Consider the following 25,840-nt stretch of genomic DNA (forward strand, 5'->3'; position numbering starts at 1 on the left):
GTTCCACATCTCTGTTCTCTGAAGTTACAGAGATGGGAATGATTTTCCTCAACATGAAATACTGTATAAAGAGTGTGGGTGGGAAATATGCAGTGTAATGGAATTGAAACCCCATAAGGGAAATCAACGCAGGCAGCTGCTGATACACTATTTACTCGGATAAATCATCCATTTTTCTCCCAGGCTAGATGACTTGAGGTATCACCTACCCAGGATGGCAAGTGCAAATATAAATAATAAATAAAATTAACTGAGGAAGAATTCTCACTGTAATGGGGTTTTGTAGAGAACTAAGTTTCAGTTAAACTTAATCCTTGCTGTCTTCTGTGTCTCCAGCAGCAGAAACATCTGGTTGGTTTTAGATTCCCCTTGGATTCCCAACTTCAAAGGGAGTTATAAAGAATAACAAATACATGTACTGGCACTGAAAAAAAAATTAGAGCAGCAGGAGAGAATGGTAAAATTGTCCTTATTTGACTGCTAGTGACAGGCGCCACAGGCAGAACTGTGAGAAAAAATCTTAACGGCTCAGGCAAATAAGCTTTTTTTTTTTTAATGACTGGTTCTCTGTACTAATGACGCAGAAAATCTATGGGATCTGCCCCATAATGGCAAGAAGCACATGTGCCAACGAATATGCACGCAAGGGTATGCAGAAAATAGATTTCAAATCAGATATGTACTAAATAATAGGCAGGAAACTAGGAACTAAATTTTGCTCCCAGCCTTTTCATTAATAGTGCCCTGTGTGTATCGCTGGCTAAATAGTGCGGGTCCAAATTTTGGCTCTGTAAAGTCAGTAGGTCGTTATAAAGTATGGCTAGAAACAATGACTGTCACATGCACTTTTCAAATCCTACTTCAAAACCTCCAGGAACAGGGGTAGGTAAGCAAACGCAGTAACAGATGTCTGCAGCTCTCTGTCTTTCCTTTACTCTCTGGTGGCTGGAAAGTGAATGCTATGCTTCTTTCATGAATGCAGCACACCAGCAACTACTTATGACATGTTTCTGCCCTTACATGCAGAGAAAAGAAGCATCTAGCTTCACCCTGAGATGCTGAATCAGTGCACTCATGAAATAATCACACTCTATTCCTCACTTATCCATGCAACACCCTGACCTCCTTTTTCCATCTATTGTTTACCACTTCAGTCATAAGGTTAATAAAATAAATGTAATATGAAGGATGTATGAGGATTCAGAAACCTGTGTGAAGCCTCCTATCTGCTAAACATTAACTCACACTGTATGAACATTAACTCTAGTATGAAAGCTGAAGTTGTTACCTCCTTTCATCAAAACTATAGACTCCTAAATGCCTGGAATCATGTAATGCAAATTTATAAGATGGATGCCAGAGAGGAAAACTACAGAATAGGCTTTTGCAAATACTATTAAAACCACAGCCATCCTTCTTTCACCTCCCTTTACAGAAAGGCCATAGAATATAAGTTTTGAAAGCAGTCGTTGAATAAATTCCAGTGATTCCTGAATCAAAGAGACTGATCAACTTGTGTATAATTGATGGGACAAAAAAAAGCTGTATTTGGCAAATAAATTATTTCTTACAAATAACTCATTCAGTTCTGCTGCTGGAGCTGCAACCATGACTTTTTTGTGACCTTATTTTGCCTTATTATGTCATGAGGTAAGCAGCTTCCCATTGTTTCATCTTTAAAGATACTTCAGGATTTCTTAAATGCCTCACATAACAGCAAGATAATATCAAGATTTTCCCATAAATACAGCAATCTCATATTAATATGAGCCTTTCAGAAGTTTCAGTTGCAAAAATCTGAAGTTCTTGTACAATGCAATGACCAAAGGACTTATACACTTTTGCAACAGGCCCCTTACCTGAAGGACCCTATTTCCAAATTTATTTCTTACTGAATATTAAAAACCTTTTAAGTGAAGACGCTTTACAAACTGCTATAGAAATAAGAATTAAAGAATATACTGTGAAATTTGTCATGCACAAGACAGGACTCAGCAATTTCTGAAGTTCCTGCCATATCTCTGTTAAACAGTTGAGTTTGAAAAGGAAATCCAGAACTAACCTAAATGCACACAGTCAGGAAGACAATTCTATGGATGTGTACTGCTAATAGCTTTTTCAGAGCCAGTGGGATAAATTAATTTCTTCTGCCCAAGTTAACTTTTGCGAAAGTCTCTGACATCTTGACCTGAGGACTGTTGATCCTTGAAATGGAGCCTGCCTTCTTAGTGGGGCTTCATTACTTGTGTTACTAAAATCCTCCTATTAGGAACCCTTTCGGAATTATGCTAACAGTTGCCATTTGCCAGCAAAATGGCCTGTTTACCTCTATAAGAAAAGACTGAACAAAAAGATCAGGAGATCTCAGGGTTCCCCAAACTCATACTCCCAGAGGTGATTCCATCACGTAACACTTAAAACCAAGTTAACATCAGACATTTTCTTACTTCTGTATTTGCAGCCAGGAGAGTTGTACTGCCAGTGCTGATTTGGGGCTGAAGGCAGCACAGGCTGCAATAGCTTGAACAAGAGTCCTGGGCTTTGACTGCATCCAGCAGTGTGAATTGAGAATTTCCAACATGAACTTGATCCTCAGCCTGCAAAAGCCAAGGAGTGAACTTAGATGAGGCTCAATATACTTTCCAAGGGAACTTCATCTGTTTTCTACAAGAAATGTGGGGACATCAGCTAACAAACACTTCATGAGTTACATGCCAGAACTTCTCCACACATCTTTCCAAATGTTTCTTTACATACTGTTTATGGCCCATTACATTCTCCTGTGACTAGGGCTGGTAGACCCGCTCCTACATGGTCTAATAGTTTCTTGAGTACCTTTCCTGTGCTCTTACGTATCTGCAGGCATCCAGGCACAATGCAGCAATTGAATAGAACGATTATAAACACAGTTCAGTTCCTGATCAACCCTCAGCATGCACATATATGTTTGCAAAGCATTAACAGCATGCTAAGCTAAAAACAACCATCCCAATAATATCAGCCAGCTAAGCAAGACCTACAGATGCTTTCTGTTTGCTTGGGGTATTTTACTGCTTATATTATTATCTTTGTGATGTGCTCTGCTCCACCAGCATGCAGGAAATATTGTGAGCGTGTCCACAACATAAACGGTTTTATTTATTTACCGAGCTCCGAGGTGGGAGGAAATTTTATTTTTGTACTTTTTAAGGCCTAAATACATTAATATCCCAATCCTTCATGTCTAAGATTGGTGCAAAATATATTCTTCAGATTAAATCAGTCTTCTTAAGACTACATTTAATTTATACTGATATAGTAAGTTACATGACTAATCATGTAAAAAAATGCTAGTGAATACAGGAGACAGCTGTTGGACAAAGCATACCCTTCCGTCTGTCTTGTTACAGAACTGTTTACAGAGAAATACTGAACCAACAACGCAATTGCACTATTGCCCCAACATATATTTACTTAAAGCAGCTTTTCTGTATCACAAAATACCACTTTTCTGGTTTGAAAATCAGAAACAACAGGTTAAGTGGTCAAATTAATGGAAAAAAATTTCAATTGGTATTACTTTGTCACCTTCTGTTTACCTCCAGTGGGAGAGAGAACGCCAAATCTGCAGAACCACAACTTCCATTGAACAGGTAATCAGACGTTCACTGATTTATCCCAAACTTACAGAAGTTGCAGTACTGATATTCTCAAGGAACATGAGATCATTGTATCTATCCAAGCTCAAGGCAGACAGATCTGAATAATCAAGGTAGCACGAGGGGGTTAAGTAGCTCAGTCCTTCAAAAAATAAGGATCATCACACTGTTCAGACAAGGTCAGATGCTTTACATTTTCCAGCAAGAGAACAATTTTTAACTATGTTCTGTGCTTTTAATCTTCACCTTTGCTGTATTTGTCTAACATACCCCCCTTATATTCATGTTTTTCTTTTGCAGAGTGCTCTCACTAAAACAGATTTAAGCCAGTCCTGAAGAATTCAAACTTAGATGAAGCAGTAATCTATAAAGTAAAATGTCCCCAAGGCATCTACCACACTGTAGCCCTTTACAAGACTGCTGCCAGAAGAATTTCACTATTTAAGTATACAGCTTCTACATGACGAAGAAAAAGAGATAATGTGTTATGGGTGTTATAAAGGACAAGGAAAGACACAAAGCAATGACCAAAATGTGCTCTTCTAAGGAAAGGTCCCTTTTAAATCAAACCTAGAAAGTAACAAATAAAGTGAATACACTAATATATACTGTATAGGCTTTGCACTCACACTATCATTACCTTCAACCGTTTGCTCTCTTTGCAAGCAGCTGGACTCAGATGGGCACCCAGAATTTGATTCATAACCAGCCCACAGAGATAGAAGTCCAGAGGGCTGAAAAGGTATCAAAGGCTTCCCAATTTGCTGAGCAGAAACACAGAATACATTTCCAGAGGACATCTACATACAATTAGAGAGATGGATTCTGATCAACTGTTACAGAGATAGAAAGTCCCATAATAACGTCAATACAAGAAGATTTTGGTGTAGGTCTAAGGGTCATAGAATTACTTAGGTGGGAAAAGAACTCCAAGATCATTGAGTCCAACCTTTGACTGAACACCACCATGTCAACTAAACCACAGCATTAAGTTGTTTCACACATCCACATCCAGTTGTTTCTTGAGTTCTTCCAGGGTGGCTCCACCTCTTCCCTGGGCAGCCCATTGCAATGCTTTACAACCTTTTCAACAAAAAAAATACTCCTGAGGTCCAACTTGAACCTCCCCTGGCATAGCTTGAGGCCTTCTTCCTCTTGTCCTGTTGGGTCCTCGCATTTTTTTTTTAATTTCACTTTTTTTAATTAAAAAGATTCAGTAGAATTCTGATGAAGCACTCCTTTAAGCACCACCTAGAAGAACCCAAACACAACCCAGTATTTTTGCTTCATAGGATAGCTAGACTTTGAAATTTGCTTTTGTTTCACAGTTGAATTAAACATTGCATTGCAAAGTTACCCATGAAACAAAAATAAGAAAAATCATTTCAATCAATTGAATGTTGTTTTGACAAAATAATTTTGTTTTGATTGCTACTCTCAGTTTTGGTTTTAATTTTATATTAGAACATAAAATACATTTTTGAAATGAAAGTTTGAAACAAATGCATTTCTGTTCCACAAATGCCAGAAAGCTTTATCTGGAAATATGAATAGAAAAACCAAATAAGAATCCTGGAAGTATTTTTTTTTCTTTTTTTGATGAACCAGTATTTCCACACAAAGAGAATACCAGTATGTATTTTTTAGTGCTTCTAATCCCAACCTCAGCACACTTTAGTGAGCCTCAGAAGCTTGTGATACCTCTGCAATACTACCAATATATCAGTGACAATTTAATTATTAAGAATCCAATTGATATGTTATTCTTGTCCAAGAACTGGTAGAGCTTACCAATGTATGAAAGGCAAGAGGCTTTTTCAGACAGCCAGTTATGTAACAACTAACACACATCTTGTTGGGTCAAATGCCACTCATTACTGATGCCATTTGGGGAAGCATCAGAACCAGTTCTGAGCAGGATAAAGAAGCAGACTGAGAGTCACAGACAGTCCTACTCCTATAGAAGAGTCTGAAGTGAGGAGAAGTGAGGGGAGTTTCAGTTGTTTCTGCTCTGCCCTTCAACCTTAAACTTAACTGGTAGAAAAATATGAGGGGTTGTGATTAATAAGATGTTTAACATTGAAAGTTCCTTTAACTGTTTGCTTCACCTGCTAAGAAAGCTCTTGATCACTGCTCATACATCTGCAAATTACTAAAATGCAAAATACCATGAAGTCATGTGAAGCTTGACTGAAAACGTAAGACAAATCTTGGCCTAAACAGGGAAGAACTGAGGGCTTTCACCCAGCTCAGGTAGCAGCAGGAGTGCTAACGCATGAAACTTCATTTAGGAAGACAAGGAGGAGAACTGAAGCACAGCTAGTTCTTTAACCACAGCAGTACATCATTCCCAGTCATCCCTGGCTGTTTCAGCACAGGGATGCTTATGGGAAGTGATTGTCTCCCGTGCCATTTGGTGAGAGGTTTTTTGTAACATGGTCAGAATCCCAGTAAGAACCAAAAAAATTTTTGTTTCTTATAAAGTGAATTTCTGAATGCAGTGCTTAGATTCAAAGAACTGTACTGCTTAGTCCTGCATGAAAGCATTTTTAACCACAACTTGAACCTGCCTACTACAACATCAGATGCCAAACTTGCCAAGGCTGAGATGGGAAAAATCCTGGGGAAAATTATTTGGACTACCTTGCTTGTGGAGTTTTTTAGGTATATTAGATTTGGGAAGACGTACTCAGGAGGAAGTAAGAGTGGCTAAAATAAAACGAGTTTGGCTTGCATATCCTCACCAACAGGTGTACAGGAGACAAACACAAAGGCTTGCTCAAAAGCCTGAACTACAATTACCCCTAACACAGCTTTTCCTACCACACATCAAGCAGACTGTTGAATTTGTGTTCTGCTACTGGACCCATGTGCTGACACTTTCCACAGTCTGAAAAAAGTTGAAAACACTACCCTTCATCTTGTGTGCGTCTGCAGCAAAGGCTGCCTGTAACCCCTTCCTAAGAGTAAGATTTCAGAGGAACTGCCTGAGGAAGATGACTGAATCCTCACCCTGCACAAAGTAAAAATACAGATTTAGAGATCAGAGAAAAGAAGAAATACCCAAAATGCATGTCTATGCCTCAGCACCCTCATCACTAGCAGTCAATGGTACTTGGGCTTAGATTCACATTAAAAAAAAAAAGTTCCCTTTACTAAACAGTTCCTCTTCTGAACGAAGGACTTTCAATCCTTTTACCATCAGCTTGCTTCTCCCTTAGCTGGTCTTGTTATTAAAACAAATAAACAAACAAGTAAACCCCTCCCTCTGCTAAACATCCCTCCTCTCTTCTAAGTTTCCTTGTGTCTCCCTTCATGCTTCTCTGAGTTTGTTGTTTTAAGGCCATGCACTAACCTGTTGTCTTTGGTGGTTTTTTTTTTTTTGGTGGTGGTTTTTTTGTGTTTTGTTTTGTTGTGTGGTTTGGTTTTTTTTTTTTTTTTTTTTTTTTTTTTTTTTTTGTTTTTTGGTTTTTTTTTTTTTTTGGTTTTTTTTTTTTTTTGTGTGTGTGTGGTTGGTTGGTTGGTTGGGGTTTTTTGTTTGTTTGTTTGGTTTGGTTTGTTTTTTTCATTCTGTTTGCTTAAAACTCCCAGCCCCAAAAGCAAATTTGGAGAAAACTGGCTTTTTCTAGTTATCCCATTGTTCTTCTCAGGCAAGATCTATTTCAGATGTTTCTATTTCAAATATTTAATGACAGACCTATTCATACAAAGACATGCCAACACCACTCCCCTGTCTCTTTGGCATGATGCAAAGCACAGAAAAAGAATGTCACAAGATACAAGGACTCTGTTAGTCAATAAAATCAAGTTCTAACTCATAAACAGTATGCAGCAGATTCCATACATTGCCACACTTCCCAGAAGTACAAGACTGACAAAAAGAAGTTTGAAGGGGGATGCCATGGGCCAGGCTCATCCTTTTAGCACTACTACAGTGGACCTTGGCTGGCTTCCCTTCCAAGAGGACCTGTAGAGAAACCATGATATTGAGCCTTGGAGAGTTAATTTATTTTTGGGGTCTTGTCTTCACTGCAATGTAGTTTGTAAGTACAATGCTAATGTTGCCCCCCGCTTGACTCCCACCCACAACAGAAGCCTCTTGCTCAAACTAAGTGCTATTTTAACTTGACTCTTTGGCCTAAAAGCAGATTACAAGTGGCAGCCCATGTGTTGTAGTTACCAGTGTCAGTAACAAAGTGGGAACTCATCAGTTCTCTACTTATGGGTTTAAAGCACTGATCTAACATCCTGCCTTGTAACTGGGGTCTAGATTAAAAGCATGGAATCCTTATTCCCAGTTATCTGCATTAAGCTCAAGCAGGTAGAGGTGATGGTCTGATGTTAATAATCTGCTACTCCTCTCCTCAGTCTTGAAGTACATTCTGACAAAGAAATTCTCCAAATCCACAGAAGAAACCACATGCTCACAAATCAGTGCCGGATAGAGAACCCTTACAAACACCAGTTTGTAACGCTGCTGTAACAAGCTGAGTCAATACAGCTAAAACAATACTGGTGATAATCACTTTTACCCACTACCTCTGCCTACCCGGGCTATTGTTTGGAGTGAGGACAGCTTTTTGCAAGTCCCTTAGAGTCACCATCTGTGAAACACAGCACAGCTGCACCAACAGGCGACATGAACACAGATTTTAGCTTTGTGTGAATTACAGGTCTTACATACACAGTCAAAAGCATTTTAAGGCACATGTGGCATGTGAGAGCAAGCTAAGGTGTCCATATAGTCAGTTGCTGTATGGCAACTTCAACCTCTTGCATACTGACTGTTACCTACATGATCCTTCTCTTGCATGAGATGAGCAAATCTAAGTTTTGGCAACTAATACAAACCACAACAAAAGCGGCCATATTATCATCTGAACATCTCATGCTCTACTTTATTTACAGTCTCCAAGGCTGTAATCCCAGCTGGTAGTTTTAATTAGTAGTGAACGTACTTTCACAACAAATTGGACCTTCTCCTTCTTAGGCATCAGAGATCCCTTCCACAGATGACTGTGAATTATGAAGAGACAAATTTTGGGGATGTTGGACAGACAGTTTTCTCATATCACATATCTGAACAACTAGCATCACTCTCTGGCTCACAAGAGGACTTGGCAGCAAGTCAGACTACGACTATCCAGAAGACTCTTCCCTCGGTGTCAGAGTAGTAAGACACATAATGGAAACTTGCAACAAAGCATAAATAATTCTATTTAGAAGTCAATACAAAATTGTGGACTACGAGGCCAGCTGCAGGAGCTGTCTCTTTCTTGTGAGTTTTGAGCCAAAACATGGGATAACATGGCAAACACCATCAGAGTATGTAAATATCTACTCTTGCTTTTCCCAGTCTGTAGCCATTAGCAAATGACTTACTACGAAACTGCAAGTGCAGTAGGGTTTTAACAGCCTTTTTCCCCTCTTTGCTCTTGGATTTTTCTTTTCTTGGCTGTAACCAGTTGCAACCAGTTGTGAATAAGTCGTTATCCCTCTGTGCAACTCACAGCAACTAAAAGAAACCAGTGTCATTATGCAATTTAAAAAAGAAAAGGAAAAAAAGAAAAAAAAAAAAAGAAAAGTTTTGTTTTATGGTTAATTATCCATGGTCTATTTACAAAATAAATCAACCCATTGTGCACCACCAGGATTTGTGGCCTCATTTGAACTTTGTTTTTCATTAATCACTTTAAAAATAAAAGCTAACTAGTTTTTTTTCTTCTTCTTCTTTTTGGTTTATTACTTGCATCTGGGTATAAATTGTAAAAATGGTGAAAGAACAAAGTATGGATTATTCACCCTCAGTTTCATGACTTACATGATCTCAATCTTGTCCTTCTCCATGTGCCTAAACAGATGCACAGTACAAAAATTCCAACATTCTGTAAAAAATGTAATCACAAGACGATTGAACTATTTTTTATACTCAAACTTTGAGTTATTAAAAAAAATGTAAAAAGTTTGCCTTAAGAAAGGAAACAGTGGGCAAGCATCTAAAAACATATTTAAGGTGCTGAAGGAGGCAAATGAAATTACTCATGTAGACACCTAAGTAATGCACAAATGTTTGTGACAGCTGACTATAAGGCTATTTTGTTAAGACAAAATCTACTTGCAGACAGGCTAGAGATGGCAGAAAATGGATATCTGATTTCTTACGGTGCTTACTGTTTATACAAGAAACCAGAAATATTTTTTATGAAAATGGTTTAATTACATAAGAAGTTTAGCTCTTGTCCTTATGAGAAGATAGAGGACTACTGAATTTATGAAAACTAGCCAATGGAGAGGCAGGCAAAGGACATTTTTAGCTGCTCTGCTAATAAAATCCAACTAACTGTATTAACACTTATTTCATTCCGACAGGAAAGAAAATACATATTACCATAAAACTGAAATTCTTAACTAAGAAAGACTGAACAATTTATTTGTCTCCACTATGAAATGTTCAAGTAATACTGAAAAATAAGAAAGGGTGATAAACAAACATGATAAAAATATATACAATGACAGAATATGAAAATGCCAGTCCTTTTTTTCCCCCCTTTTTATTTACCACTCACCCTTAAGTGTCCTTGCCTTTACTATGACAAATAGAAAGTCACAGTGCTCCACTTAATTACTAAAGAAATGCTACAGAGAAAGTTGTGCTGTCTGGAGATCAAAAAAATATGATTTTGCTGCATTCAAGTCTACAACTTTTTATTTCTAAACTCCTGAGTTGGATGAAAGTATAAAGGCAACTGAACTTACCCAACAGGTATATCTTAGAAACTAAGATAAAGAACTGAAGCTAAGAAATTAGATCATTAATACTACATATTATTACTAATAGAAGCACTGAAAGATAATTTTTGCTTGCCTGTTGGTGTGAAAAAGGATCGTAGAGATTTGAAAAGTTAAAGAAACCCACTGCCTCCTCCTCCACTTTGCAGATGGCTGAGATGCTTTAACTTTCATTTTCAAACGTAAATTAGCTCCTACTTAAATGAAAGCAAAAATTTAAAGCTGCCTCCACCTGATTGCAAAGCACAGCGACCAGGCTGGGAGAATGGATAGGCCTTCAAAGAAAATAAAAGCCTTTTTAAGGGACTCCTCATATGAACGCCTGCCCTTGCAGCAGCAAGCTGCGGCCCTACAGCCGCTTTCCATTATAAATGCTAAATTGGGAAATGTTTAACATTCTTTGTTTAATCTTTGCAGCATAAAGAAAAAAACAGCTGATTCTCAGAAACATGACAGCCTGAGCAACCATTAGTGATCTGCCTCCCCCTTCCTCAAAGCAGAACAGGCCATTTCCAGCCTCAGCAGCTACTGACACTTTTTAATCATGAATGTATATTTAGATGGAACCTAGATGATGGGATTGAAATGTCATCATTTTTTGTTCCAGTGGTGTAAGGGGCTGAAGGCAACCAGGATATTTAATAAAAACTGTAAAGAGAAAAACAGTTTAAGAAATATATGCAGTGAAATCTATGGACAAAGGTGGTTTCAGATGCTTTCTGCACCGTTTTCTGTCAATATCTTTTCACAGTCCTTCCATGAAGAAGAGCATCATTATTTATTTTGATTTTAAAAATTATCAAATGAGTGTATTTTTCTCTTGTTCACAATACAGTCAAAGCAGTGAGTCCATCTATTCTGCTGCAACCAGTCACATATAAATCAGCACAAACTTGGGAATGAGCAATCCTCTCAGCTGCTTACACAGACAAACTCTCTTTGTATCTTGTCTCTGCAAGAACTTCCCTAAAGGTGTGAGTTTCATCATGCATCCAAAAAGTCACACAAGTCAGAGGTTTCTTCAGTTGAAATTATGAAGTAATACCTCAAATTGAGTCCCCACAAACTGAACTAACTGAAATAGTTAGGTTTTTTATAAGATTTTACCCTGGAGCACATTTTCCGGCTCATCAAGTCCAGTTCCCTGCTCTCTTCTACTACAGATATTAAAGGTCACTTCTTAAAGAGTTGTTTTCAAGCCTCTGCATCAACACGGTGAAGAGAGCTTAAAAGTCCTTCCCACCAGGGAACAAATCCATGAGCAAAGGATGCTCTCCTTCTCCACAGGGGTTCTGACAGACAGCACGGAACATCCTTTCATGGGGCTCCCTGATGGAGGCACTCAGTCCAAACAGAGCCCTTGCTTCGTTTGGTGACAACACAAAAACATTAACCAGAGGAAAAACACAGAGGAAAAAGCAAGGAGCATCCAGGTGCCAACCCTGTTCAAGGCACTGCATACATGCCCACAACTCCTCCACACCGCTGGATTTCAGTGACCCTTCCCTGCAGGTGTCACAGCCCACCTGCACACACGAGTTAAACGGCAAGGGCAAGAATACACAGGCTCCCTCTGGGAGAAATGAACCAGCTGTGCTGTTTGCTGTGAGCGAGGAAAATCATAGCTCTGAAAAGGAGGGCTGCAGGAACATTCAGTGCAGCTAGGCCTGATACTTTTGTTACAATTACTCCAGAAACTTTGCTTCTTGCAGCATTTCCTAGGGACTTCTGCAAGGCAAAAAGACCAGTGAAACTACTGAAGGTGCTAGCAATGAACTACTGATAGTGAAGGACACAAAATCGTTATAAACTTCAACCAAAGTGTGAGAGTTGCAAAAACGACTGTTCTGAGGAAGGGAGGGAGGGAGGGAGGAACCTTGCAGAATAATTGCTAGATAAAAAGCCTACCATAGCTAATTCAGCACATTGCTGGATACAGCAAAATAATTTAGCCAGCTATTTTTCAAATATACCCAATCCCAAGTATGTGTCAAGGAAGAGAAATAATGAAATTTAAAAATAAAAGTTAATGTAGAGCTCTTTTCGTTTTTGTTGCTGTTTTTAAATCTTTGGGGTTCATATTTAACCTTTTCTCTAAAATAACAAACTTGAATTTAAGAAAACTAAGGAATAGATCTTCACAGAGACAGGACTCAAACAGCTTATGTTTAAAAATAAAATAGCAGAGTCTTTTTAAGTTGTGAAGCGAAGACTTATTCATTAAAACTGCATATTAACATCTCATTTCAGAAACTATTCAAACCAGCCCTTTTGCCTATTTTGCCTATGAATTTAGGCAGACAGAAGTTTCACAGGTTGCATGTCTAGCATCTGGTCAAGTCAAATCACCCTCTCCTCCATAAATTAAAATTAGATTTCCATTCTGCAGAACACACAAAATTCCCTCGTTCTGGTTGCTGTTCAACCGTGCATATATAACCAGAGTTTTAGCAGCAGGCATTTACAAGGGCTTTTCCCTTTCGAAATTAGAAAATACTCAGGAAATAATTAAATGTTTGTTTGACCATTAAGGAAGGTTAGTGTCTTGCTAGTAGTCCACCCGAGCATACAAAGCAAAGCTGGGGACTGAAGACCTGGGAAGTTGGAGGTAACCTAGTGACACAGAGAGAAATGTCTCAATGACTGAAAAGCAGGCAGATGCCTTTAAGAGGGGAAATTGCTTGTCTGCCATTAAAAGTTATCAGGTTTTGTACATCTATTCCAAATATGTCTCCAATTGCAATCAGTGCTGACAAAAAAACTTACAGACTAAGACTCTGAAAAGACAAGCAGAAAGTAATTTTCACTCAAAGACAAATGATCACTCTTTTGATTAAGTCAAACACTGGACTCATTACTGAGCATGTTCTCTGTAAAGTTACACCATTTACATCTTTCAAGCATTTTATAAAGGGCTGACAGCTATGAGGGACACCAGGATAAGAGATTTTAAGGAGGTTACTCTCTTCCACCGCATGCAACTATGTTATAAACTGCTATTGATACGCTGATCCAGCCACACCTTACAATTACATAGGTTTTCAGGCCCTACAATTCCTACAGGATAGTCTTATAGAATTTAATCATCTGATGACCAAGGTTATTTTCATTTATATATTATCATTACATTATAGAGGGTTATTAAATCTTATATATAGTTGGTATCCACAGTTTGGTCTGCGTGGCAACACAGGCCTGAAATTTAAATACTTTTTTTAACCTCTACAAATTATTTCAATGCCTTCTCCTTATGTATCTGAGTTGATTTTATAAACATTTAAAAAATAGGTTTAGAATATTTTGAAGGGTGCAACAAAACAGTATCTGCCAGTATAAACCCTAAGTGATTTTTTTACTAAGATACAAATAGAGGCAGAAGTAGTTTTCATTGCCCAGAGCCAAAGCAAGGGCTGGTTTCAGAATCCAGGTGTTCCAATATATTTCTGAATATATGTGTATTCCCCAGCAGTTTGGTGAAACATACTTACCCAGCTTAAAGCATACTTACAGAGCTTAAAATATTCCACTTCCTGTTTTCACAAAACTCTCTTTCATTTAAAGTTTGTCTCAGGGATCACTGTTGAAAGATGTCAGCTTCAAATTTTTCTTCTATTATGCCTGAAGTGGACATAATTCACCCACAGACTCATTTTATGGCTCTTTTCTACTGCCAGAAAAACACTTTAAAATAACTGAGGATTGAGACCTATGGCTTTATAATTGACCTAATAGACTCCTGACATCATATCAACAGAATTAGTAGCATTACACTGGGGAAGAATCTGTCCAAGAATGTGCAGGCAGACAAGAACGATTCATGAAGGGCAAAAGAAAACAAACCCCGACACAATGCTTGCAACCACAAACAGGTGAGATCCTGAGAGGATACAATTAGGAATAAATCGGTGGCAATAGCTACAGATATAATTTGCTCCTGTATTATGAACAGAAAAAAAAAGTATGAACTTTTCTTTATTACTGACCCATTTCTTCCTTTTCTTGAAGACGAAAAAAGCCTCTCTTTTTCTTTTAAATTATCATTTTAGCAGGGCTATGTGTACTTTTTCTTGCATTTGACAGAAGTAAATTAAAATATCCCAACCAATTCTAATTAGAAGAATCACTGGATCTTTATGTATATCAATCACTTAAAATAGACATGAATAAAGTTCAGCACAATCTAGAATTTCACTGTTCTTCTGCACTGCTATTACACAGACTGACCTGACACTTGCACTGAGGTCAAGAGAGGAAAGGGAAAAAGCTTTCATTGTATACATCCAAAAGTTGGAGGGAGGGGTAGAAGAGAGAGAAGGAGAGAGGCAGAAACACTGTGCAGAAGCCAGGGATGTTCCAGAGCACACTGTGACAAGAAAATACTCAATAAGAATTCCTCCAGCCAAAACCAGATCTTAAATAGATCCATTGTCTCCCAGCCTGAAGCCCTTAAAAAGGCTCAAAATTAAAGCCTGTGCTGTGGGCACCCAGTTGTTCTTTCCTTTCATCAGGATTTGCAGGTTTTAATACAATCTGTCATCAGGAAAAACAGTAGAGCTGTACAGTCCAGAGAGGTAACAAAAGAGAAAGGAAGGCGAGAGTTACATAACTGGCTTTTTACATAAATATTACATTGAGAGATATTTTGCTTTTCAGAAAGGAAAAAATACTAAAAAAAAAAAAAGGCTAGAACTAACGTCAGAGGATACAATCCAACTTCACTTCTCGTCCCTCTTTCACTTTCAACACGTATCGAATAGTTGAAGTGAGGTGTTTCTTTTTCTTTTTTCATTATGACAAAACAAATAACCAATTCAGCCTTAAACACTTCATAACAGATTGTCTTGTATTACCTGAGAATTGCACCACATCGTGGAAGCTGGAAAAAAGTTGTATTTTCAAGCATAAGCAAGCCTGCCTTGCTTATCTGCAGACGGGGCAATTAGAAATGACCATGGATGTTAAACAAGCTTGCCTCTGTACAGTCTGAGAAAAGGGAAAAAAGCCCTGCAAGTCTCCCCATCTGTTATTTCCTTTTTTTTTTTTCTTTTTTGGCTGTAGAAAAGCAAAATTATGCAAGAGCTTTTGAATGTAAAGCCTATGTGTGCTTTTTCCCTTTTTGTCTCTGTGTACATGGTATGTGCTATTGCATAACCGAGCATGGAGTAGGCAGCGAGAATTTACTATTGATTTACACTACTCCTCACACTGAGGAGGGAGACACACACACACAGCAGTGCACAGAGGTGAAACAGACGTGCAATTAAGGCCTGTGCCATGGAGAGAGGGAAGCAAAGCATGGTAAAACAGAACTGTACCTTTCTGAACTAAATGCAATTTTCCCAATCCTTTTGTTTTCATGCCCTTTGGTAGAAGAGTGGATGATTAACAAAACCCACAAACCCCTCTGTCCAAAAGTAGGGTTTCCCTCCCACACATTCATGCCCAAATCCAATTAGAAACTACAAAAACCTACCAATTAATGCCATTGTGACACTTCTTGTGCCAGGTATAAAGACACCTAGCAAGGTCTTACTGATCATGAGGGTCCATCAAGGTTACAAAGAGAATAATTTTTTTTAATAATACTATACAGGATTCTTTTACAAATTTCTTCAGGATCTACTTTATGCTTGTATGAGCACAGAAATCATAGACACTATGCACAGTATGCAATACAAAGCCTTGGATTTTTTGAGATGGTTGGGTGACGTGGAAATATGAGAGCTAGAGACCAGAAACAAGGGAAGTTCAACCTATTTTGTTCACTTACTAAGCCTGCCAAAATATTAATGCTGTTCTCTCTTTTCCACACACCCAGAGTCATCAGTTTAGACAGACAGGCCTCCAGCTCATTAATGAGAATAATTTTGAGTCAGTAGGAGGAATTGTCTCATTCACATAGATGAGTGCCCATCACATTGCTGAATCTTTTGCCTCCAAGGTGAGACATGGCTGTGCAAATTCTGCCTGCTCCCACATGACACTAGGTCCTACAAAGCAAGGGAACACCACTCGAGGGCTGGACTCCTGGGTATCCATTTATTTATTGGGTGGGGGATTTCTCGAATAAAGTTAGTGGGATTCCAAAGCAGGTGATCATACTTTAAAGGATGCTAAAAGACTGAAGACCAAAGGGGAGTTTATTACCAGCCACAGCAGACACTGAGCCTTGTAACAGAAATGAAACTGAGTATGCTGATTGAGAAAACAAACAAAGTAATAAAAAAATCAAGTATCAATGCTCTTAGAAATTCTTTTACATTATCTTTACTGGAAGACACACACTCTCCATATGACTTTCTTCAAATTGTGTTTAATGGACAAAATGTTTTTTCTTCACAGATCTGACATTGGACATTTTTACAGGTCCTAAAACAGTACAGTGAGCAAAGAAAAAACTCCATGTTATAAGAAAAGCAAACCCTATTTTAAGAAAATTACACAGATATGCAATGTTTCTGACTATTCTGTTTATTTTTTCTTTCTTTTACCCAGGTCCACATCTATTAACATTAACTATGGCACTATCAGCCAGCATGCAGGCAGGATCTCTGTCAGGCTGTTAGGAAAAGAAAACATTTATTCACTGTCTTGCACATGCTTATTCATTTTGTTTGCACATAACTGGAATTGCATTGAAATTACCCAGAAAAGTTTTACACAAAAAGTCACCTGCAGCCTAACTAGTCTGTCTTAAAATGAAACTGACCCTTAAAGGAAAAGCATAAGGTTTTCATTAGATGAGACCTACTCATGCAACCTGAATTAGGCACTTACTAATACAGATGGGGCCAACTCAAAACATGTTCAGGCATATTTCCTTTACTCACCAGGGGAATGCTGGGAGAAAGAAATGAGACCCAGAAGGAAAGCTCTACTTCCCTGCCATGCCACTAGAAATGATGCTCCACAAGCAAACTTTGAGTGATGCTTTGCAAGGTGAGGGTTTCATGAAGGCTGAACCAGAGGACCATCACAGCAAACAATAAAAACCTGAAACCTCTTCTAACAAGACTGCATGTGAAAAAGAACATATTTTTCAGCACCATTTATACACTAAGTCTGGAGGTTTAGTAATCCTCATCTTATGGGATGCAGCTTACAAGCATAAAATGTTTTACAGGAGGTTATATAAAATAGATACAGAAAGAGACTGAAGAAATACCAGATAAGGGAAGCCAAACTCAGATCCTGGTAAGTGCAGCACCAACGTTGCTGTGCTTGCTTCATCATTATCCAGAGTACACCTATTTTTAAGCCCTTGTTTAAGCCCTTTAAGCCCTTGCCAACTAGCTGTGGACTCTACATATGAGGTTGAAACAGATTCACCTTAAAATATGAGGATACAAATAAGGGACTTCAGATCTTGTTCACTCTGTTCTTGAGGGCTATCAAGCAAAGCTGAGTAAAGTTTCCATCATAACCCACTCGCCTTCAATGCCTCAAAAATGTTGTAAACTTCACTACATAAATTTTCTGTTTCGAATGTTTGTGTAATCTTAAATTTCACGAAAACTTGAATAAACAAAAGTTCATCTGTTTTGCACATATAGAACGAGAAAAAAAACATCCAGAGATTGAGAGAAAGGGAAAAAAGAGAGCTTAAAGTATCTATAGAAAAAGCACAGAAAACAACAGAAAATATGAATGGACTCAAAGTCAATACTGGCTAGATTTGTTTCAAGAAAAAGCTTTCTACTCTGATGAAAATACTTCAGTTTTTAAAATTCCACACACCTACAAAATCCTACCAGACCTTTTATGAATACCACCGTGGATACACATTTAGGTCAGAAAATCCTAAAAGAACCCCTATGTGTTTGCTAAAAAAACTTGTATTTGTATCTAATTGTATATTACATTCTTTAATGTCTTTGATAGATGTTCTCCCTACAAGAGAACGTAACTACAAAGTAACATTACGTTTCACTATTTTAGACAGCTGGTTGGGATAGATTTTTTGGGTTTTGATTAGTGAAACACATTAATAGCAGATGCCTTTTGCATGTATCAAAGATACTATAACACCGTATTTGCAGAAAAACAATGTGACTTCTTATTAAAGACTATCTTAAGGGAGAAACTAAGGTTATAAACAAGTTATTACTCTAGGATTTCATGATTTTGCATGTAAGCTTAATGTTTCTCAAAACAGATTCTGTCTTTTTAATGACTGTAGGAGGACATAAGCACAGTGCTAGGTTGCCATGGGCTTTTAATGGCAAATTGAATAATAATTTTTTTTTTTAAATTGTAGAGACAAAACCTTAATATACTAAGGATGCCTGCCAACTGTTCCTGCTAGTTAAAGAATCAATAAACCTTTGCAGACCTTGTGCAACATGACTTTACTTGCAACAAAAGTAATTCAAAACAAGTATGCTTTTCTTGGCAATTTACATTTACTTTGCTCCTACTGACTTCTCTTTCACATGAGTCTTTTGGACTCCACTGTTTTGGAATGACCATGACACAGCAAAAGTTGCTAAACTTTCCGCACCCCTCAGCTAACCTATTAAACATGTGTAATGCTGTTATTTCCTAATGGATCCTACAGACTGATATATTTCCAAGACAGTTTTAGTCAAAATGAATGGCAGTAAAATTGGCAAAGACTCAGAAAGCAAAAGTCCAAGGAGACTAGCAAAGAACTCAGTCAGAAAAAATGATCTCTGGATATTTTTGCCATGTCTGCCAGAACCAAAAGAATAGAGATTATGTCAGTGTTTCCATAATAAACATCAGTTTTTAACATTACAACTCAGCTGCAAAGATCTGATGCAGACTGAAATCAACACTTGGGGTTTTAGATCAAGAGTAATTTTTTTCTTTAAACTTATATTTCCCCTGCTGCAAAGGCAATCTAATGTTATAATTTAATCTGGTAAGTAATTACTAATTTATCAGAATTAAGGAGAGGAAGCAGAAAACAAAATTCAGAATTCATAGTAAATGCTTTCTGGGATTGTATAATTTTCCTTCCAGATATTCCCTATGAGATTTTGCAAAGACTGTATTTCTAAAGTAATTGTTGGATCAGTATAACCCTTGTCCAACAAACCTTAATATCTGTTTTGCTCCCTAAGAGCAACATCTTGTTTTGAAGCAAATGTGACTTTTATACTGTGCAGCAAAACCAAGAAAAGACTAGAAGGGATTCAGAAGAATTTACAGGATAGGCCAGTTAATTTTTGAAGTACTGTAATTTATCACATTAATTAACCTTTTTCCTCTCAAACATCACTTCTAAAACACAGAGGTTTCATCCTGAGGGAGCCAGAATAACTCAAGGATATTCACACAACGGGTAGATCACACACCTGAGGCATCCCTGAAGTGCAGAGGGCACGATAAGGTGTGAGAGCTGTGCCCAGAGCTGAGAGCATCCTCCAGCCCAGAGGCTGGAGCTGCTCCTGCCAAAGCCACCACGAGCTGCAGCACCTGAACCAAGTCTGCAGCTCCTTGTTTCATACAGCTTTATAGCTAGCTCAGGGACAAGAGCAAGTATCAGTTAGGCATTTCCCACAGCTTCTCATTGTTCATATACACATGACTTCAAACTCCTCTTTGAGTTTAATTCAAGTATCTCAATAGATACAGTAAAAACAGGTACCTTCACAGGACACTTCATTTGGCTTGAAAATCAATTTTCAGAAAACATCTAGGTGATAAGAAACTGTGGTGTAAACTGAGTATGTTAAAATACACTTGGAAGAGTTTATTTTCAGGTACCAAAATAAGAAAGCTGAGTAAAAAATGGCTTGCACCAAACCAAGTAATTTGTTCAGGAGCAAAACCCAGATATTCTGAGCTGCCTTTTCTCTTTTTATCTGCAGAGAAAAATTATTTTAGACTAGGTACTTTATGAAACTGTGCATTACATGAGCTAAATACCACACTAAGCCTTTTACTACTTGACATTATAATTTTCTGTCATTGGTTCTCTTTTGTCATACTAAGTATGGCTGGTCCGAATATGAGTATACACATGCTGGTGTTTGCTTTTCTTCTGCTTTGCTGCAAGTTCCTCAGAATACTGAAACTAGATAATACTCATCAGCTATGGTATATTTTGAACACAAATAAATTAAAAACAAGTGAGTTGTTTGCAACAAAGCACAAAATATCATCAGCAGTGTTTCCAACTGTTATCCAGTCGTTTTTACTCTGGACTATCAGGTACTTTGTACTAAAAGATAGACTCTTATGAACATCCTGCCCTGTGAGTAGCTCCAGTGGAATCATGACACCGATTAACCAAACAAGGTATTATTCAATTACCCAACTCTGGGACATATTTACTATTAATTCAACTTAAAAAAGGGAAATAAGTTCACAGATTCTAAATAATTTGTGCAAGATCTCACTCTAAGCAAGTGGTCAAGCTGGAAATAGAATACTAAACTCTCACCTGCCAGCCTCTTGCTGTAAACTCCTCAATACTACCTGCATTATACAAAGAAAAATAAAGCATAGCATTGTCAAATTTCAGGCATTTTCCAGCAACCTTGATTTATCTGAACAATCTCAGGAAATGGCTATAGAATAAGAAAAAATTGACTTTTCATCCTCCTCTGAATAACTGAAAAATGTTCTTTATCTCTAGTAAGGTTAAGACTTTTCTGATTTTTAACTACCTATATTACAGCTATGGATTAGCCAAGTGAGAAAAAAATTAGTGTTAAAACAGGCATCAGAGATTTACAAAGCGAAGGCTAAGACACACATTTATGTGTACACACTCAACATTATTTCAGAAAGTTAATTTTGCACTTAAAATGCTTTCCTCAGTACTCTACCACCCAAGTTCATTTAGAGAGACTGAAGTACCTGAAGCAAAGAAAAGTTGTTGTATAGCAGAAGTAGAAAGCTAACAAGCATAGTATGTGAGGCTTATTGCAAAATAGAAACGAGAGGTAGCATTTTTCAGACTGTGGGTCAGGATTTGTATTTTATATACTTATTTTAAGGTAAAATTACAAATTCTATGCTTTGACTGCAGAAAAAACTATACAATGACTTGTATTATACAAATTATTAGATACCGTAAATCTTCTGTCACAATTGCTGCTCATATTGGAAGGAAGTTTTCTTACCTTTTCACTTTGTTTGCTGAGAGCCAACAGTGTCATCCCCTTAGTCAGTGTCAGCTACTCTTTTATTACACAGAAGGCAAGTAATAGCGAAACTGTGCTGATCTGCCTGCTTTCACTCTATATAGTGTCTATATTTATAGGCTTTTGCTTCTATCTGAATCTATATTTATCTACTTTATCTGCCTACAGTGCATCTGCTTCTCGTACACACAGACATATACACATACACGTGTGCACGCACACAGATACACAGACACATATAAACACACATACGGGCATACCCAGAATATGGGTGCTTACAGCAGGCTTCTGTTCCATAGCAACATTTGTATAAATACAAACATATGCAGTGTACACAATATAAACCAAGGCACGCATAAAGAAAATCATCAGCTATTGCATGAATATGCCTTGCTGGCTTTGGGAAGGTTTATTATTCAGCAGGCTGCCTAGTCAAGAGGATTGTATACAATTATTTTCCTTTACATTACTCTGCTGTTGTAGCTTTGCAAGTAGTAGCAATTTATGCTGTTATTTTTCTGGGAGGTTTTTTTTCCATGTAAGCATAGTTGGCACAGTTGTGAAATCACTGGCATCCTGTCAGGAGATAGATTCCCTGTTGGTACCACTAACAGTTTCCCTCAGGCTAGTCATTAAAAGGCAAGAGTTAGGCCACCCTATGCCAGTTCAGGAGACCATTCCCTAGAGGGAAGGGAGAAGGTACAACCTCAGATCCAGGTCGATCTGGCAAAGACCAAACATTCCTTAGGCCTTAAAAATAAGCATAATTTTGCCTAATTAACAGAGAATAAATGGAGGCATTCATCTTCACATGAGGAGAAACTATCATGCGATACTTCCCCATATCACCAGATAGAGTTGCAGGTATTCTGTCCTATTACTTAGACTGGAGCTATATATCCCTTCAACATTTTTGGTTGCTGGGGAGGCTTCTGTTAAGACAATGAGAGCTGCTAGGGGAGATGATGGAAGTGGAGTATGTGACAGTAAAGATCTCTGTGTTACCATAATGTGATAAAGCTTCCATCAGGCCAGTTATCTAACTAGATCATAGTATGTTTCTGCTTTACAACCTTAATTCAATACTTGATTAATTCACATCCTACCATCTCCAAGGAGGAGGAGGAATTTCCACAGTATAAGAGCAAAGCCAAGAAAGAAGTCGCTGGGGATTTCTTTCTGTCCCCCTCATTGCAGAAGCGGCATTTTGGCTTCCCAGTTGTTCATAAGGCAGTGAAAAAGAACTGCTGATTTAATACATGACCTCTAGACTCTCCTGAAAGGGGCAGGAATCCCTAAGTAAAAAACTACTGGGTATACAGGCTAAAGACATAAGATAAAAAGAACCTTCTGGGTTTCAAAGGCAGCTGAAGAAGACAGTCTTACCCATAATCCTTTCTATATACTAAAAAATTCAAATAGGGTCAAACAACACATCCTGGCATTTTGCAGGAGTAAAAAACTATACTGAATTCTAAAAACCTACTCTCCTCTGAAAACCAGGTAATAAGTACATTAACTAGTAGCTTAATGAATAAACAAATTATCATTAAGATGTGTTTAAAAAACTCAAACAAGTTCTGTAACTCAAAATCAAAAAAACCCTCAACCCCTTAAGAAGACTTTTTACATCAGGATGTTTGATAACTAAACCAGAAATACTACCACAAAATCAAAGTATTTTGGATAATTCTTTCATTCACTTGATCAAACTGAGTAACAGCTACTGTAGTAATTTTATGCTTATCTGATATCAAAAGGTCCATTTGAAAGGGTTTTCATAAAATATACAGACAAGGTGGTATTTAAATAGAATATATGTACTTTTCCCATAGATTGTCTATGTATCTTCATTTAATTTCTTTTAGTCTTAATATTCCCATTTCTCAATCATTACACTGAACTGCAGCTACTGAACAAAACTCTGTTCATGCTTTCCTCACTGTAAAAGTTGTCTTTACCCCAATGGCTGACACAGCCATCTCAAAATGAAAAAAAAAATGTAATTCATCACCTTAACTTACTGTTTTTTTAACTGCCTAGCTCAACTTACTCAGTCACAGGGGATCCACTCTATTTGAAAAGTTCTGCTGTTTTGCCATCTACAAATAAAATACCAATTTGAAAGAAAAGAGAAAGGATTTTTAGTTAGCTCCTATATTACCTAAGCACCATCAGCCTGCTAGGATCTGTTATGAAACAGTTTAACATACAGCTAAAAATGACAGTTTGTGATTCCTGTAATGACTCTACATTTATGATATCTTTAGCAGTGACCATTTAGCAGCTAGTCCATTAATTTTTTTCTCAGCAGGGTATTTTATAGTTTTAGTGTGTTTAAGAGCATTTCTAAATTGGAAAACATTATTTAATTATTCACGTAGAGGCAGATTGATTATAGTTTTTCTTTGAGGGTGCCCTACAATGTACCTTTATACATTTAAGAAAATATTCTAGCACTTCTTTGATGCACAAATGTACTAACTCCTACCACATTTCAGCGTTCTTTGAAATGTTGTAGGTAGAACATAAAAGGAACCTGTTTAATGCAAACTCTCCTTTCTTATGACAAAGAGAGTGAATATTGCTGGAGTTCAAGAAATGTACCCTTCTCTTTCTATATATACATTGCACTGAAAAATGTAGGCTGGGACAAATGTCTAATAAATCTTACATTGCTTAAATGAACTCAAAATCTGACATACATCTATCCCTTCTTAGGAATCCTTCTATTAGATTTACTAACTGATGGCTAGGATCTTAAACACACTATATTATTACTCGGAGCATAATGGTATGTTAAAATTGAAATTAAAGTACACATTATTTCCAAATAAATTAAAATATACAAATTGAAGCCCTATCCTTCCTTTCCCTCAAAAAAGGACTTATGTCTTTTAATACTGAAGTGACTCTGGGTTTATAATCCAATATTACATTAGTATAGCCATATACATGCATGAAGTTGATCTGGTTTAATTACTTTAGTAAAAATATCAATCCTTTCAAATACAGCAATTATATTAGCTAAAATCTATGCACATATTGGGCCTTAGTAGATGTCTGAGACATTCTAAGACAAAATGGTAAAGACCAGCTGTCCATTCCAATGTTCACATTCCTGAATAATCTTAAAAAAGCTGAGACTGCCCAAAATATGTCCGTTTAAAAGTAAATAAATTACATGGGCCATGCACTAATGTGTTGAATCAGAATTTCAAGGATCAACACTAAGCATGTATATATTAGAAGAAAATATTTGTCCAACTTATCAACAGATAAACAATAATGAGAAACTATAAAAGATAATTCTTTCAATGAGTTCAGTGAGACAAATTCAAAGAATGACATGACACTGCAAACCAACCAAGTCTGTTTAGCAGCTCTGCATAGAAGGGGCTGAAACCTCAACAAGAAGGACTGATCAATGCTGCCTTCTAACAAAAAAAGTCTTAAGCCTCAGATACACAGCTGCAACTTGGCACCCTCGTGCATCTCTTGATGCACTGGGAGCTTTCATGTGGCCAGAAACACTTAAAGATGGAAATACGGTAGGAGCTCCTGGTTCTTTATAACTCTTAAATACTCTGTGGTTCTCTGAACACAGAAAACAGCCTTACTTAGAAGCCTGCAAGAAAAAGTTCTTGAGAAACAGAGGAAAACAAAAAGAAAAGAAAAAATGGTTTAACTCTGTATATCATCTTGACCAAAATAATGAATTACCTCAAATGCTGACAAAACGTTAAGGAACTGACCATCTTAATCCTACCACTGTTAACTTAAATTGGTCATCCCAGCTTTCCTGCAGAACTGTTGCAAATTATTTGTGTCCTTACACAATAGAAGTATCCTACTCCCTGCTGTAAGCACTAAAAGCTAATGAGTAAGATTTTTGTAGATAATTATCTCAGAAAGTTTTTTTGAAGGCTCAGGATGAACCAAAGCAAATACCTGATGCAGGATAGTAAAGAAGATCATGTTTTCCCATGGAAGGATGAGAGGATGAGCACAAGTGGCAATATATGAAATTCTATTTAAACATGAAAAAAAAAATGGTGTTGAGCATACTCAAACGCTGGAATTGCTACTCAGAGAGGCTGTGGAAATCTCCAAAAACTAACTCGACATGGCACTCAGCAATGTGCTCCAGGTGAAGGTGCTTTGAGCTGAAAGATTAGACTAGACCTTAGCGGTTCTGTGAAATCTTTGCAGATGGGAATGTAGAAGCTAGACCAAAACAAATTAGAATATTTTCCTATGTATGGCTTTATTTGACTTGGCCCTGCTGAGAAATAT

The 25,840-nt window shown here is 37.4% G+C and overlaps 1 protein-coding gene across 32 annotated transcripts in view; it reads right to left on the bottom strand.

The window, feature by feature from the left end:
• The window catches only part of ZBTB20 (zinc finger and BTB domain containing 20), a 504,648-nt gene that overhangs the window by 251,623 nt on the left and 227,185 nt on the right, over positions 1-25,840 (bottom strand). Inside the window, exon 1 of one of the 32 annotated variants that reach the window (XM_088158941.1) lies at positions 2,448-2,597. The exons of the other annotated variants lie outside the window; for them this stretch is intronic. The gene's annotated coding sequence lies outside the window, so the exon portion shown is untranslated. Of the gene's footprint in view, positions 1-2,447; positions 2,598-25,840 lie in introns of those variants that run through there. 32 annotated transcript variants of the gene reach the window in all.

The sequence above is a fragment of the Sturnus vulgaris genome, chromosome 2, assembly GCF_052056855.1.
Source record: "Sturnus vulgaris isolate bStuVul1 chromosome 2, bStuVul1.hap1, whole genome shotgun sequence".
Taxonomy (NCBI): domain Eukaryota; kingdom Metazoa; phylum Chordata; class Aves; order Passeriformes; family Sturnidae; genus Sturnus; species Sturnus vulgaris.